Source organism: Petaurus breviceps, unplaced genomic scaffold (assembly GCF_028583685.1).
Source record: "Petaurus breviceps papuanus isolate PSGF00001 unplaced genomic scaffold, PetGlider_PUasm1.0 189, whole genome shotgun sequence".
NCBI classification, from domain to species: Eukaryota; Metazoa; Chordata; class Mammalia; order Diprotodontia; family Petauridae; genus Petaurus; species Petaurus breviceps.
The window spans coordinates 48,489,238-48,505,370 of record NW_027185809.1 but is presented as its reverse complement, the minus strand read 5'-3'; the positions used below and the strand labels follow the sequence as shown (position 1 = coordinate 48,505,370).

General features: G+C 35.3%; 1 non-coding gene across 1 annotated transcript; it reads left to right on the top strand.

Moving 5' to 3' along the window:
* The first annotated feature begins 3,358 nt into the window (after window positions 1-3,358).
* On the top strand, window positions 3,359-3,464 carry LOC138164500 (U6 spliceosomal RNA). Its single transcript, XR_011169082.1, has one exon. It is a non-coding gene; the product is annotated as a U6 spliceosomal RNA (small nuclear RNA).
* The last annotated feature ends 12,669 nt before the right edge of the window (window positions 3,465-16,133 follow it).

Genomic DNA, 16,133 nt, shown 5'->3' with positions numbered 1-16,133 from the left:
GATTCTGTCATTTCTACAAAAAGCCTAGGCCAGAATTGATGAGGCAATCATACTTCCCCAAAGAACAAAGCCTTGTGGCCGAATTTTGTTTGTGATAAACTTCCTTGTAATTTTAAAGTTCTCAGGCCTTGGGTTGGTTTATATTATTTTGAACATTGCTGTGGGGATTGATATCATAACTGAAACTCCACGAAACAAGCTACTGTCTACTTATACCAGACTGTGATTATAGAATGAGAGACTAATGCCTGAATCAGCAGAAGATTTGTGAGTCTTCATGAAGCAACCATCACAAAAGTAATTAGGAAGGTCTTCCCTGGGAGAATACCCCTGATAATTGCTACCTTCACAATATATATTTCTAACTAATTTATTTAAGTGATATATTTTTGTCTCTCTTTAGGATAGGAATTGCTCTCATGTGGCTATCTTTCTGTAACTAGTTGTCACAGTGGTTGAGTTTAGGACCTGGAGTTACATAGATCTGAGTTCAAATCCTGCCTCATATTAGTGTGATCTTGGACAAGTAACTTAATTGAGGCACCTTCTGTGTGTCTCAGTTTCCTCATCTGTAAAATAAGGATAACAATACTACCTGTAACAGAGAGTTGTTATGAAAATCAAATGAATTAACAAATAGAACAGACTTTGAAACTCTTAAAGTTACTTAAGTTAAAGGCTAGCATGTGAGCTCCAAACATTTAATCCGCTTCTTCTAGCCATAATATAGATATTCCTTTCATGAAAGTTTACTATTAAAAAATAGAAAAATTTACCATAACAATGTCCAAGAAACTCTGACCCTATTGGAATGGCATACTTTTCTCCTCCTTCTGTAAATACTCTGGCATCTACTAAAGTCATCTAGGTTTTCAGGAGTATATGTGAAAATATTTTCATCCTTGAATTTATGTGATTCTCTAGATCAATTTCCTGGAATACATAATAGAAAATATCCCTGACTTAAAATAGGATTTCATGTGTATACTCATTTAGGAAGCATAGTAATTTATATTAAGTGAGGGGTCAAATACCTGTGATTATTAAAATCAGAGAGGCAATAGGGTTTATCTACCTGGGCATGTGGGCTGCATCTTCTCCCAATAGATCTCATGAGGGTGCCAGTCTTTCTCTCACTTTTATACTTTCTATAGGTAGATTATAAAAGAGTGAAGATCCAGAACCTCTGAATTAGTATTTAAGGTAGCCTATTTTGCCTAAAGAACTATGTCTTTGGAAGGAGGAAGAGTGCAAGAGCTTGGTCAGTCTTCTGTGAAATGGAGCAGGATTGATCTAGGTGCATAATATTGATGGGTAGATGCTTTCCTTGTGTTTCTATGTTTGTGTTTCTTTTACCACTTGGGTCTATAAGAAATCTATTTCTACTATTTATTTTCCCAGTAACTTTAGGCAAGCTGATTAATCTGCCTGAGCCTTTGTCTCCTCATCTGTAGGATGAGGAGAGTTTCCTTTCAGAGTCATATCTAGTTCAAAGTATCAGGCACCAGGGTTTGCTCAAAAAAGAGAAAAGATTAGAATAATGATTCTGGCACAGTGATAGCTATGCCCCTAAGAACACCTCTTCTAAGTCCTTCCATATCCTTTTAACCTTGGGTAGCTAGTTGGTTAGGAGAGCTGGATCAGGAGTCAGGAAGACCTGAATTCCAATCTGACCTAAGATACAAGTTTTATAACTCAGGACAAGTCACTTACCTTCTGTTTTTCTCAGATTCGTCATCTGTAAAATGTAAATAATAATAGCCCTTACATCCCAAACTTTTCACAGAGATCAGATGAGTTAATATTTGTAAAGTGTTTGTAAACTTTAAACCTCTGCATAAACGCTAGCTATTAGACACTATAACTGTGAAAGGAGTCTAGAAGGCAGAAAGAGATCATGGGACCAAATGCATGGTTCCTTACAGGAGTAATTCATAAAGAAGGAAATGATACCCTCTATATAATTCAGATTCCTAAAAATGATCTTTTCTATAACCTCAGTATTGACATCTAGAATCTAAGAGCTAATTGAATGCCTATTACAGATGTGTGGATATAGTTCCTGTGTCTAAGAAAGCAAAATAATGGCTATTTCTCAGCTGCCATATATCTCCCACCTGGTACTGTCTCAACAACCAACAGGCCCAATCTAGGGTAAAATTGGGAAATAGGCTTAGTCTTTAGCTTATCACTAGGTCTTTTTTCTGAATCCTCAACTATTGTTCACTTATGCTATTCCTTTGCTGAAAATTTCTTTGTGTCTCCTTATTTCCTACAAAGTAAATTAACTTTGTTCTACAAATAATATGGAAAATAATTGCACCATAGGAAATAACAAAAATTAAATTTCAGAGAAACTTGGGAAGACTCACTTGAACTGATACAAAGATAAATAACCAGAATGAGGAGAATGATATACATATAAAGGAAAACAATTATTAACTATTAAAAATTGTGAGTAATACAGAAGCAGATAGATGGTGCAGTGGGTAAGAAGAGCACAGGATTTGATACTAGGAAGACCTAATTTCAAAGCCTTAATAAATGTGTGACCCTGGGCAGAGGAGTTAAACTTTATCTTCCTTAATTTTCTTATCTGTATAATTGGGGATGATAACAACTCCTAACTTCCAGGATTTTTGTGAGAATCAAATAAGATTATGTATGTACAGCCCTTTGCAAATTTTAAAATCCTATATAATTGCTAGCTATTATTATTGTTGTCATTACTTCATCATAATGTTAAAAGGCATTGAATCAGTCTTCCTATCATTCAGAATAGAGGTATTGGATTAGAGGTGTGGAATGAGGCAATATTTTATATTTATCAAATTTATTGATTTATTTTACTTGTATAACCAATCTTTTTGGCTTCATTCACAGAGTCATAGTCAGAGTGGGTAGCATGAGAGATAAAGTCAAGGAATTGATAGTCTACTTGATAATCATTTTTTCTTTATTCCTTAAACCTTCAATGGCCTTGGACACGTTCTGGTAGAAATCCCACTGATTGTCTTAAGACTATTCACTGAATCTAAACGTCACAGAACAAATCCCCTTAATAAAAGGATTTCTTCTGTAAAACTTGGACTCAGTTAAAAGATCACACTTGAAGACCTTGAGGGCCACATGTGGCTTTCCCCACCACTGGTCAAGACTATATACCGAAGAGGGCTTATGGAGAGAATGATGAAGATACAGTAAGAAGGAGGATGCCACAGAGATAATCCATCTTGCTAAGCCATCTGGAGAAGTGGTACTAAACTGAGGGACCAGAGTGACCCTGACCTGCTCTGGGTCACACTTCCTCCTACACCTTCCTGTATCAACCCTAGAATTTAATTAGAAGAGTGGTATTGTGCTCACTTTGGCAGCACATATAGTAAAATTGGAAGATACAGAGAAGATTAGCATGGTCTCTGTGCAAGGTTGACATGCGAATCTGTGAAGTGTTCCATATTTTTAGAGATGGGAAGAAAATTTGAAACTCAAAATCTTATGGAATTGAATGTTGAAAACTAAAAATTAATAAATTTTATTTTTTAAAAGAAGATTGTTATTGTAAATACTAGACAGATTGAATTTAATGGACTAAGGTCAAATTTGAAGAAGTGCTTTTTTTCTTCCCTCTCCCCTCTCCATAAAGAGATAGGACTCAACTTCCAGTGGTAGCTAAAGTGAAATAAAATTGTAAGAGAAACGAGGTTCCTAGGGGGGGTGGAGCTATGCGGGGAAAGAGGAAGATGGGGGAGGGAGGAGAAAAGGGGGATTGGAACAGACGGCTGGAATATGGAGGGAGAGAAAAAAGAAAGTAAAAAAAAAGATAATCTAAATGATTCTTAGAACAATTATCATTATTACTCAAGTACTCCTTTTATACGCATAGGCATACTACAGTTAGGACCAAACTTCAATATCTTTTAAAGCTGGCAATCCATTTCCATAGCTTGGCTCATATTCACTTTACACATGGGAGTTACAATTAACTGTACCAATTGATGTCAAGGATGGTCTTCACTGGTTGTAGATGAGGGGGCGTGTGGGTGGGGCAGGGTTAATGGGAAGTGACAGAGACAGAAAAAAAGAAAAAGATAAGGGCATCAATATGTAACCACAAAACCCTTGAGGATCCTTATCCTAAATCCTTCTAATATAAATGAGTTAAGTCATTTTCTTTGGATTTGTCAAAGATAACACAAATATTTTTAACTCTCCTTGATTAAGAGGACTGTTGTCATTATTACCATTTTATAGATGAGAGTTCAAAAGCCTAGTGAGTCTATGATGATTACCCTGATTTCCAAGGTCATAAATAAATGGCTAAGCTAATATTAGAACATAGATCTTCTTAAACTGAATCTCCCCTAACCCCATGGTCATTTTTTTTAAATTTACATTTATTTTATAACATTCAGTTCCACAATCCCTTGAGTTTCAAATTTTCTCCCTCTCCCCCCCATCATGGAGGCATGCACTCAAATATAGGATCTACAAATATCTTCACATTAATTATTAGTCAGGTTGTAAAGAAGGATTGTAACTGATGGAATGATCCGTGGGAAAGAGGAAACAAAAAGAAACAAGGAAAAGAAAGAGAGCAAGTAGCTTGTTTCAATCTTCATTCAGACTCCGCATCTCTTTCTCTAGATTTAGGTATCTCATGAGTCTTTTGGAGTTGTCTTCTAATCTTACATTGCTGAAAGGAGCCCAGTCTATTGAAGTTAATCATCACATATACGTTGTGTCTGTGATTGTGTACAGTTTTCTCCTGGTTCTGCTCTTCTCATTCAGGTTCAGTTTATATAAGATTCTCCAGGTTATTATGAAGTCCATCTGCTCCTCATTTCTTATAGCACAGTAGTGTTCCATTATATTCATATACCACAATTTGTTGGTCATTTCCCATTTGATGGGCATCCCCTTGATTTCCACTTCTTTGCCACCCAAAAGGAGCTGGTATAAATATTTTTGTACATATGGGTCGTCCTCCCACTTCTCTGATCTCATTGGGATATAACCCTAGAAGTGGTATTGCTGGGTCAAAGGATATGCACTTATTTATAGCCCTTTGAGCGTAGTTCCAGATTGCTCTCCAGAATGGCTGGATCAGTTCCCAATTCCACCAACAATGCATTACTGTTCCAATTTTCCCACATCATCTCCAACATTTATCATTTTCCTGTTTTGACATCTTAGTCAATTTGGCCAGTGAGATGTGGTACCTCAGAGTTGTTTTGATTTGCATTTCTCTAATCACTAGTGATATAGAACATTTTTTCATATGCTTCTAGATATCTTTAATTTCATTTGCTGAGAACGGCCTGTTCATATCCTTTGACCATTTATCATTTGGGGAGTGGATTGTATTCTTATAGATTTGAATCAATTCTTTGTATATGTTAGAAATGAGGCCTTTATCAGAGACATTGGTTGTAAAAGTTCTTTCCCAATATTCCACTTCCCTCTTAACCTTGATGACATTGGCTTTATTTGTACAAAAGTTTTTCAATTTAATGTAATCAAAATTATCCATTTTGCATTTTATAATGCTTTCTAACTCTTGTTTCTCCATAGATCTGACAGGTGAACTATCCCTTGCTCTCCCAGATTGCTTACAGTATCAGCCTTTATACCTAGATCATGCACCAGTTTTGATTTTATTTTGGTGTACGGTGTTAGATATTGTACTATGCCCAATTTCTGCCATATTATGTTCCAGTTTTCCCAGCAGTTTTTGTCAAATAGTGCATTCTTATCCAAAAATCTGGGGTCTTTGGGTTTATCAAACAGTAGATTACTATAGTCATTGGCTGCTGAGTCTCATGTACACAGTCTATTCCATTGGTCCACTACTCTATTCCTCAGCCTACAGTACCAAGAAGTTTTGATGACTGCTGCTTTATGATACAGATTAAAATCTGGCAAGGTTAGGCCACCTTCCCTATCATTTCTTTTCATTACTTGCCTTGATATTCTGGACCTTTTGTTCTTCCAAATGAAATTTTCTACTATTTTTTCTAGCTCTACAAAGTAATTTTTTGGTTGATTGATTGGTATGGCACTAAATATGTAATTTATTTATATAAAATTATCATTTTTATTATATTAGCTCTGTGCAGACAGAGCAATTGATGTTTTTTTCAATTAGTTAGATCTGACTTTATTTGTGTGAAAAGTGTTTTGTAATTGTGTTCATATAAGTTCTGGGTTTGTTTTGGCAGGTAGATTACCAATATTTTATAATGTCTACAGTAACTTTAAATATGATTTCTCCTATTTCTTGCTGTTGGATTTCGTTAGAGATATATAGGAATGTCAAGGATTTATATAGGTTTATTTTGTATCCTGTAAAATTTGCCAAATTTGTTTATTATCTCAAGTAGTTTTTTACTTGATTCTCTAAGTATATCATTATGTCATCTGCAAAGAGTGATAGCTTAGCCTCTTCTTTGCCTAATTTGATTCTTCAATTTATTTTTCTTCTCTTATTGCCACTGCTAATGTTTCTAGTACCAAATTGAATAAGAGGGGTGATAGTAGACATCCTTGTTTCACCCCTGATCTTATTGGAAATGCTTCTAGATTATCCCCATTACATATAATACTTGCTGATGGTTTTAGATAGATTCTACTTATTATTTTAAGGAAGACTCCATTTGTTCCTATACTTTCTAGTCTTTTTAATAAGAATGGGTGTTGTATTTTGTCAAAGCCTTTTGTGCCTCTTTTAAGATAATCATATGCTCCCTGCTACTTTGGTAGTTGATGTGATCAATTATACTGATAGTTTTCCTGATACTGAACCACCCTTGCATTTCTCGAATAAATCCTACCTGATAAAAGTGTTTTATTCTTGTGATGAGTTGCTGTAGTCTTTTTGCTAATATTTTATTTAGAATTTTTACAACTATATTCATAAAGGAAATTTGTAATTTTCTTTCTCTGTTTTGTCTCTTCCTGATTTAGATATCAGCACCATATTTCTATCATAAAAAGAATTTAGTATGATTCTTTCTTCTCCAATATTCCAAAATAGTTTGTAAAGTATTGGAGTCAATTGTTCTTTAAATGTTCGGTAGAATTCACTAGTAAAGCCATCTGGCCCTGGACATTTTTTTCCTAGGGAGTTCATTGATGGCTTGTTCAATTTCTTTTTCTGAAGTGGGGTTATGTAAGTAGTTCACTTCTTCTTCAGTTAATCTGGGCAACTTATATTTTTGTAAATATTCATCCATTTCACTAAAATTATCAAATTTATGTGAACATAATTGGGCAAAATAATTCCTATTATTTTTTTTAATTTTCTCTTCATTGAAGGTTGATTCACCCTTTTCATTTTTGATACTCATAATTTGGTTTTCTTCTTTCTTTTTTTTTAATCATATTGACTAAGGGTCTATCAATTTTATTGTTTTTTCATAATACCAGCTCTTAGTTTTATTTATTAATTCAATAGTTTCCTAAAATTCCATTTTATCAATCTATCCTTTGGTTTTCATTATTTATAATTTAGCATTTAATTGGGGATTTTCAATTAGTTCTTTTTCTAGCTTTTTTCAGTTGCATGCCCAATTTATTGACCTCCATTTTCTCTATTTTATTTATGTATGCATTAAGGGATATAAAACTTCCCCTAAGAACTGCTTTTGCTGTACCCCACAAGTTTTGGTATGTTGTTTCATTATTTTTGATTCTCTTGAATGAAGTTACTTATTGTTTCTATTATTTCTTGTTTGACCCATTCATTCTTTAGGAGTAAGTTATTTAGTTTCCAATTAGTTTTTAGTCTATCCTTCCATGGCCCTTTATTACACATAATTTTTATTGCATCATGATCTGAGAAAAAATGCATTCAATATTTCTACCTTTCTGCATTGAATTGTGAGGTTTTTATGCCCTGGTATATGGTCAGTTTTTGTATATGTGCCATGTACCACTGAGAAAAAGGTATATTTCTTTTTATCCCCATTCAGTTTTCTCCAGAGGTCTATCATATCTATCTTCTTTAAGATTCTATTTACCTCCTTAAATTCTTTCGCGCTTATTTTGAAGTTAGATTTATCAAGCTCAGAGAGGGGGAGATTGGAGTCCTCTACTAGTATAGTTTTGTTATCTATTTCTTACTCTAACATCCTTAATTTCTCCTTTAGGAATTTGGATGCTGTACTGCTTGGTGCATAAATGTTTACTAATGATATTGCTTCATTTTCGATGGTGCCTTTTAACAGGATATAGTTTCCGTCCTTATCTCTTTTAATTAGATCTATTTTTGCTTTGTCTGAGATAAGGATTGCTACCCCTGTTTTTTTTTTTACTTTAACTGAGGCATGATATATTTTACTCCAGCCTTTTCCCTTTACCCTGTGTGTACCCCACTGTTTCAGATGTGTTTCTTGTAAACATCATACAGCAAGATAATGTTTTTTAATCTATTCTGCTATCTGCCTCTGTTTTATGGGTTACTACATCCCATTCACATTCACAGTTATTATTACTATCTGTTTCTTTCCCTCCATCCTATTCCCTCCCCTGTTTATGCTTTTATTTCCCCCCCTGCTCCCTTCCCCTCCTTAAGAGTTTTAGTTTTGACCATGGCCTCCCTCTGTATTCCCTTTTTATCAGCCCCACTCCCTTTTCCTACCCTTCCCCCTTACTACTTCTTCCCTCCCTTCTAACTAACCCCCATTCCTTAGCCCTTCCCCCCTCCTATATGGTGTTATAGGTTTTATACTTAAGGTAGTATGTTATTTCTTCCTCAAACCAAGATTGACAAGAATAGATCTCATGCAATGCTCCTCTCCCTCCCCTCTTTCCCTCTATTGTGATAAGCTTTATGTCTCTTTTTTATCATTCTTATACCCACACCCTTTATTTATCTATATCCCTTTTAGAGGTAGCCATAAGTATAGTAATCTTAGTATTAACAGGTATCAGCTTCCCATATAGGGATGTAAATAGTTTTCTCTAATTAAATAACAAGTTGTGAGTGTGTGTGTGTGTGTGTGTGTGTTTTCCCTATTTACCTTTCTATGTCTCTTGAGTCTTGTAATTGGAGATTGAATTTTCCATTGAGCTCTGGATTTTTCGTCAGGAAGGTCTGTAAGTCTATTATATCATTGAATTGCCATCTCCTTGCCTGGAAGATTATGTTCAGTTTCTCTGGATAGGTGATCCTTGGTTGTAACCCAAGTTTTTTTGCCTGGTGAAAAATCATATTCTAGTTCTTCCCATCTTTAATGTAGAAGCTGACAGATCCTGTGCAATCCTCACTGTGGTTTCACAATATTTGAATTGTTTCTTTCTGGCTGCTTGTAGTATTTTTTTTTTCCTTTACCTGATATTTCTGGAATTTGGGCACAACATTTCATGAACTTTTCAATTTGAGATTTCTTTCAGGAGTTGTCCAGTGGATGCTCTTGATTTCTATTTTACCCTCTGGTTCTAGGATCTCAGGGCAGTTTTCCTTTGATGAGCTCTTGGAAGATGTTGTCCAGGCTCATTTTTCATCATGATTTTCTGGTAAACCTATAATTCTCAGATTATCTCTCCTGGATCTGTTTTCCAGGTCAGTTATTTTTCCATTGAGACACTTTACCTCTTTTTTCTAATTTTTCATTCTTGATGTTTTGTTTGACTGATTCTTGGTTCTTCATAGAGCCATTTGCTTCAATTTGGTTGATTCTAATTTTAGCCAATTATTTTCTTCACTTTTTGAAGCTCCTTTTCCATATGTTCAGATTTTGTTTTTAGTTCACATATTTTTCTTTTTAGGGAGCTGTTTTCTTCATTGTAATGTTTTTTTTTCTAATTTGGCAATTTTTATTTTAAAAGAAGTATTCATTTTATCTTCTACCTCTCTAATTTGGTTTTCAAAGTTCTTTTTGAGCTCATCTAAAATGCTTTCTGTGCTTGAGACCAGTTCCCTGTTGAAGCTTCAGCTGTGGGTGTGGAGTCAATACTGTCTCCTTCTGAATTTGGTTCCTCCCTCTTACAATAATAGGATTCTAGAGTCCTTGTCTTTGTAGTCTATTTTTTTTCCCATTTTGAAGGAGGTCCTTAGCCAACCCCTTCCTCTAGGGTTCCCAAACCTTTGCTTTTTAAAATTTTACTCTGGGACCATAATTATTGTATTTTCGGAGGAGGGAGGTATTGGAACAGCTGGAGTTCACTCTGTCATCCTGGTCCCTGGAAGGTCAGGTAGAGGCTTCTAAAATTTCCAGGCTGTGGGTTGGTAGTCCTAGGAGTAACTGCTGCCACTGCCAGGGCCCTGCATTTGACTCTTACCCAGCTCTGTCCAATTCCAGCTCTGCAGTAATAGGCCTGGAAATGGCCCTTGTGGTTGGTGTATCAACTTGCCTCCATGTTGATCAGGCATTGTCTGGGCCTCTGTGCACCGAATTGTCTGGGCTTCTCAAGAGTTAAGTCTTTAAGCAAGACTACATCTCTCTCTCAGGATTTTAAGGTTATGCCTGAAGTGTTGGAGAGTGGGGATCACTCTGTAAGGTCATCTGCTTGAGTCTTCACTAATTTGATTTTCCTCATAGATCACATACATACAACATCAGGGAGAAAATGTGTTCAAAATTAGAGAATGCATGTGAAAAAAAGGGTCACTTAGAGTTCCTGGTTGCTAGAAGTGCTCTTTGCCTATTCATGATGTTCTCCTTATACATGATATCATTTCTTAGCTGGTTTCCTTGTGGAACTATGAACCTAGGTGGAGCTCATCCTTGGCTCTTAATTCAGACTCTGTTGTCAGCTGATCTAGGAATTTGCCTAGGATATGGATGAGAAGATTATATGTATAATATCCTTCAAACTTTTCAAACAATATTTCCGAACTTTGAAGCCAAACTAGAGGAAGAAGAGGTAGAAGGCCTAGGCCAAGGTTGAAGTTGAAGCTGTTACTTACCTCGTGATGTTCCAGAACATGAGCCTAGGACAAAAGTTGGTCTTTCTCTGTCCTCCCTGTTCTTAGAATGCCTTCTTTCCCTTCTTTGCCTGCTACATGCCTATCCATCCTTGAAAATCCAAATCAAATGTTCACAAAGGCAAATGTTTTCCTCCAGAAAGTTTCTCCTTTTCCTTCTTTTCCTGTAATACCCATTAGTATTTTCCTTCCTTTTTGAATTTCACTTTCACCAATAATATCATTTACTATAGCTATGGATGTGAAAATGTAGTATGTGTATGTGTGTTTAGTGTGTGAGTAACGCCCCTACTAGACTAAAACCTCATGCTGCCATCCAAATTTTATTTCTCTATCAGCAGTGATTTTAGTTTTATTTTATTGGCATAAATTGAATCCTTCTCATTTCAGGGCCCCCAAAATGTGTGTCCAAATGTAGTGTTAATGGAATAGGAAGAGCTTCACCACCCATTGATAAACCTATGTGACCTGCCTGAGTCACATGGAGCCTGGGTTTCATGGAGCTCAGAGTGGGAGAAGTAGGCCCAGAGGAGCAGAGAGAGACAGCAGAGAACAGCAGAGCAGAAGAGCAGAGAGAGAGAAGCAGCTTGAGTGGGTGGAGGGAAGAATTTTTCCTAGGGGACCTTGTTTGTGGGGAGAGCTAAAAGAAAGAAGGCCTAAGATGTTTGCCTTCCCTGGATTAGTGATAAATACCCTGTTAAATCTTACCTCCTGACATCCTAATGATGTTCCAAAGAAATATTTTGCTTTTGCCTTTTAGGAAGAGAGTTTATTATATTTTGCATATCTACCCTGAAAATGTGTGTGCATATTCATAGTGGCTGCTATGGGTACTGCATTGGTATTACACCATATAATTTTCTGTTTTTGCTAGCACTCTTCATCATAACATTCCATTCAAATCAAGTGATTCAGGTAGTATCTCATGTCTTCTGTCTTCTTCCTTCCCATTTAAACCTATGTCTTTTGTGTTCCTTTGACAAACTGTTTTCAGTAGATAATAGTAAGCTATCATGCTTCTTATCTAAGTTAATGCAGTCTCATTTTAACAGAGACCTCATGGAGATATTACCCTTACCAAAAGTTTTAATTCTAATATCTGGAATTGCAGGTAGCACAGCTGGCTGATGGTGAAACTATTGGAAACTGTTATCTCAGTTTGGTAAAATACTTCTTCCATCCCTAAAATCACAAAACATGAACCTGCTCAGAAAACTCTGACCAATTGGTATGATGGCCTTCCTCCGATATCTGTAGTATCTGTGGGAACCAGTGTAATGCAGTGGAAAAAACACTGAATATGTAGTTAGGCAACTGGGATTAGAATTCTTATTCTTCCTTAAAAATACAAAAAAAAAGCAAAAACAAAAAAAACCCTAACTTTTCTATAGGGCATTAAGGTTTTCAAAGTGCTTCACAAATATAGTCTCATCTCATTTTCATAACAAGCCTAGAAAATAAATTTTATCCTGATTATACAGATGGGTAAAGTGAGGCAGGCAGGACTTAAGTGATTTGTCCATAGTCACAAAGGTAGTTGTTTGAGACTGGATTTGAGTCTTCTTGACTCCAGGTCCAACTATTGACTGATCTACCTGTCTTTTTATTACTTGTATAATTTCAGATAAGTAACTTCATCTCCCTGAAACTCAATTTCATCACTTATTAAATGAGGTTCAGTGCTAAATCATAGCATGCCATGATTAGAACTACCATAACATCAGGCTCAGGTATACAATGACCAGTTCAATTGTAGTAATATGCATGACTTAGAATAAGTATATAACTCTAAAACAGAAATGGAAATCTTAAATGGAAATAGGTTCTTTTAACCTCTGTTGGTAATTCTATGATAATCCTTCTTTAGCAGATCATGCTGCTATCCTTCTTGTTTTTCCTTATCAGGGTTTCTGCTTTTGGATTCTCTTTAATGATAAGGAGGGAAGGGTCAATATTATTTTCCAACATTGCATCCCTGGATTTTACAAATATTATGTATCCAAGAAATATTGATAAACACACAAATATTATTATCCCCATTTTACAGAAGATGATATCCAATTCAATATTTTAAGTGATTATTAAATGTCAGTGAGTGAGGATATGAATATCAAGAATAAAATGATTTCTACTCTTAGGAAGCTTTCTTATTATTGGAGGAGGTAAGTATATCTATACATATGTATACAGATATATGCATATATATCATATATACATGTGTAAATATCTATATATGGAATGAATGCATGAGAGGTAAGGAAAGAGGGTGCTAACAGTTGGAAAAATGAAGATAGCCTTATGTAAAAAGAATACTTCAGCTACATTTTGAAGAAAAAGATAGATTCTATGAGACAGAGGTAACGAAGAAATTCATTATAGTCATGAGGGATTCCATCTAAAGGAACAGAGAAGGAAGATCCAGTATCATGTATAAGAACAGAGAGAAAGCAAATTTAGCTGTATTGTAGAGTATGAGAAGGGCAATAATGTATAATGAGGTTAGAAGAATAGATTATGATTGCTCTGTGAAGGGCTTTAAAAGAAAAAAGATTTTATATTATATCTCACAGACAATAGGGAAGCAATGATTTTTGATGAGAAAAGGAATGACTTCATTAGATCTACACTTAAGAAAAATTACTTTGGGGTTGGGGGAGTAGAGCCAAGGTGGTGTGTAAGTTCATATAAATCTTTTCAGGTTTGTTAAAGTCCACCTTGTCATCATTTCTTATAGAACAATAGTATTCCATTATATTCATATATCACAACTTGTTCAGCTATTCCCCAATTGCCAGACATCCACTCAAATTTCAATATTTGCCACCACAAAAAGATCTGCTATAAATAATTTTGTACATGTGAGTCCTTTTCCCATTTGTATGATTTCTTTTGGATACAGCTCTGTAATATAATTTACATTCCCATTACAAGCTCTAAAAGTGGTATTGCTGGGTCAAAGGATATTCACATTTTTATAGCTCTTTGGGTACAGTTCCAAATCGCTCTCCAAAATGGTTGGATATGTTCACAGCTCCACCAACAATGCATTAGTCTTCCAGTTTTCCCACATCTTCTATAGTATTTATCATTTCCTGTTTTGTCATATTAGCCAATCTAATAGGTATGATGTGGTACCTCAGAATTGTTTTGATTTTCATAATATACCTCTTTTAGATGTTCTGTATTTCAGCATTTCTCTGTCATTTTAGCTTGGTTTTTTGCTCTTAGAACTCCATTCCAATCAACCCAACTCATGCTTAGTTTCTTTCGCATCTGTTACACTGGATCTGAGGTTTCAACTCCCTCTTCAGTTTTCTAACCATTCTGGCTGGTTTTCATTTAGCACCCTGAGCTTCTATTAGTATCTTTTATTGATTCCAGTGAAGCCATATCCTTGACCAAGCCAGTGGCCAGAAATCCTCAACTTCCCAATTTACTTTAGCTAGGCCCTGACAGGTGCACTGAAACATAAGCCAAGACCTCTGATTATCCTAACTCCTCTTCTGTAGAAATGAAGGTTAAAAGTGAAACTGTGGTCTAATCATCTGTTCTTTCATAAGCAATCCACTGGTTTGTAACTAATGCTTCTAATCTTGAGAAATATTACAGAGAACGCAAAATTCCTTATCTTTTTCCCATAGATGTAAATAACATCTATTTCTTACTGCGGACATTACCATCTAAGGGTGACTTGAATTCTAATGATAAAGTATTGATTAATACTATAGGAGAGCTATCTGAAATGTGACTGCATTTTAAAAGGATTTGATTTTGCCAATAACATGCCCTACCTCCTTATTTTTGGCCATGATCTTCTTTGCCCTCTAAGGTACATGTAAAACAAACTGAACTCATCAAAATCATGCTTGGCCTTCAGCATGAAAAGAAATAATAAATATGAACTGTTTGTTACCTGATGTTATGACTTGGATTTATCTACTCATGATGACATTAACCCTTGATTCTCACACAAAGAAATAACCAAAATGGAGCTACCACTATTAAAGTTGTTTTGTCCCTCCCCCTAAAATTTATGAAAATGTTTTGTCACTGTCATTCCCGCTTTATACTTTGAAAATTTCTGCTCTTTTTCAAAAAGGATAATAATTAGCTTAATAGAACACATTCATTTTATTGGGCCTTTGTTCTATCTGGAAATATACTAGACTTTTTAAAATGTCTATCAAAACCAACACAAGTGCCTAAACACTTGACATCATTGCCTACTGCATCCTTTTTTGTTCAAGTATGATAAAGATGTTGCTCTGCTCCTTGCCAAAGATAATCCCAAATCAACTAATTATCTTTGATACAATTTCCTCCCATCTTCTTTGGCAAATTACTGCCACTATCATCACCTATCTGTAATCTTCCTACCCCTATGTAAGAGTTCCTTCCTTATTGCCTACAAACACAACAAAGTCTTTGCTATTATAATCACACAACAGGTATGTAGTTTTCAGTCACTTTTATATATTCTATGGTTTTGATTATATATGATTTCAGAGAAACCTATAAAGATTTTCATGACCTAATAAAAAGTAAAATGAGCAGAACCAGGAGAACATTGTACACAGTAACAGCAATACTGCATGATGAACAACTGTGAATGACTTAGCTTTTTCTCAGCAATACAATTATTCAATATAATACCAAAGACTCATGATAAAAAATGCTAGTCACGTACATAAAAATAACTGATAACACTGTAGTGTTCATTTCTTTCTTTAGTTTAATGTTTTATTTTCTCTGATTACATGTAAAATATTTTTAATATTGACTTTTTAAAAGATTTGAGTTACAAATTCTATCCATTTCTCCCTAATCTTTCCCCTCCCTGAGAAGGTAAGCAATATGATATAGGTTTTACATGTAAAATCATAATCATAATATTTGCATACTAATCATTTTGTGTATGAAAACTTGAACAAGAAGGAGAAAGAAAGGAAGAAAGCAAAAAAGAAAGAAAGAAAGGAAAGAAGGAATAAAAGAAGGAAGGAAAGAAGAAATAAAAAAAGAAGGAAGGAAAAAAGGAATAAAGAAGGAAGGAAAGAAGGAAGGAAGGAAGGAAGGAAGGAAGGAAGGAAGGAGGGAGGGAAGGAAGGAAGGAAGAAAGGAAGGAGGGAAGGAAGGAGGGAAGGAGGGAAGGAAGGAAAGAAGGAAGGAAGGAAGGAAGGAAGGAAGGAAGGAAGGAAGGAAGGAA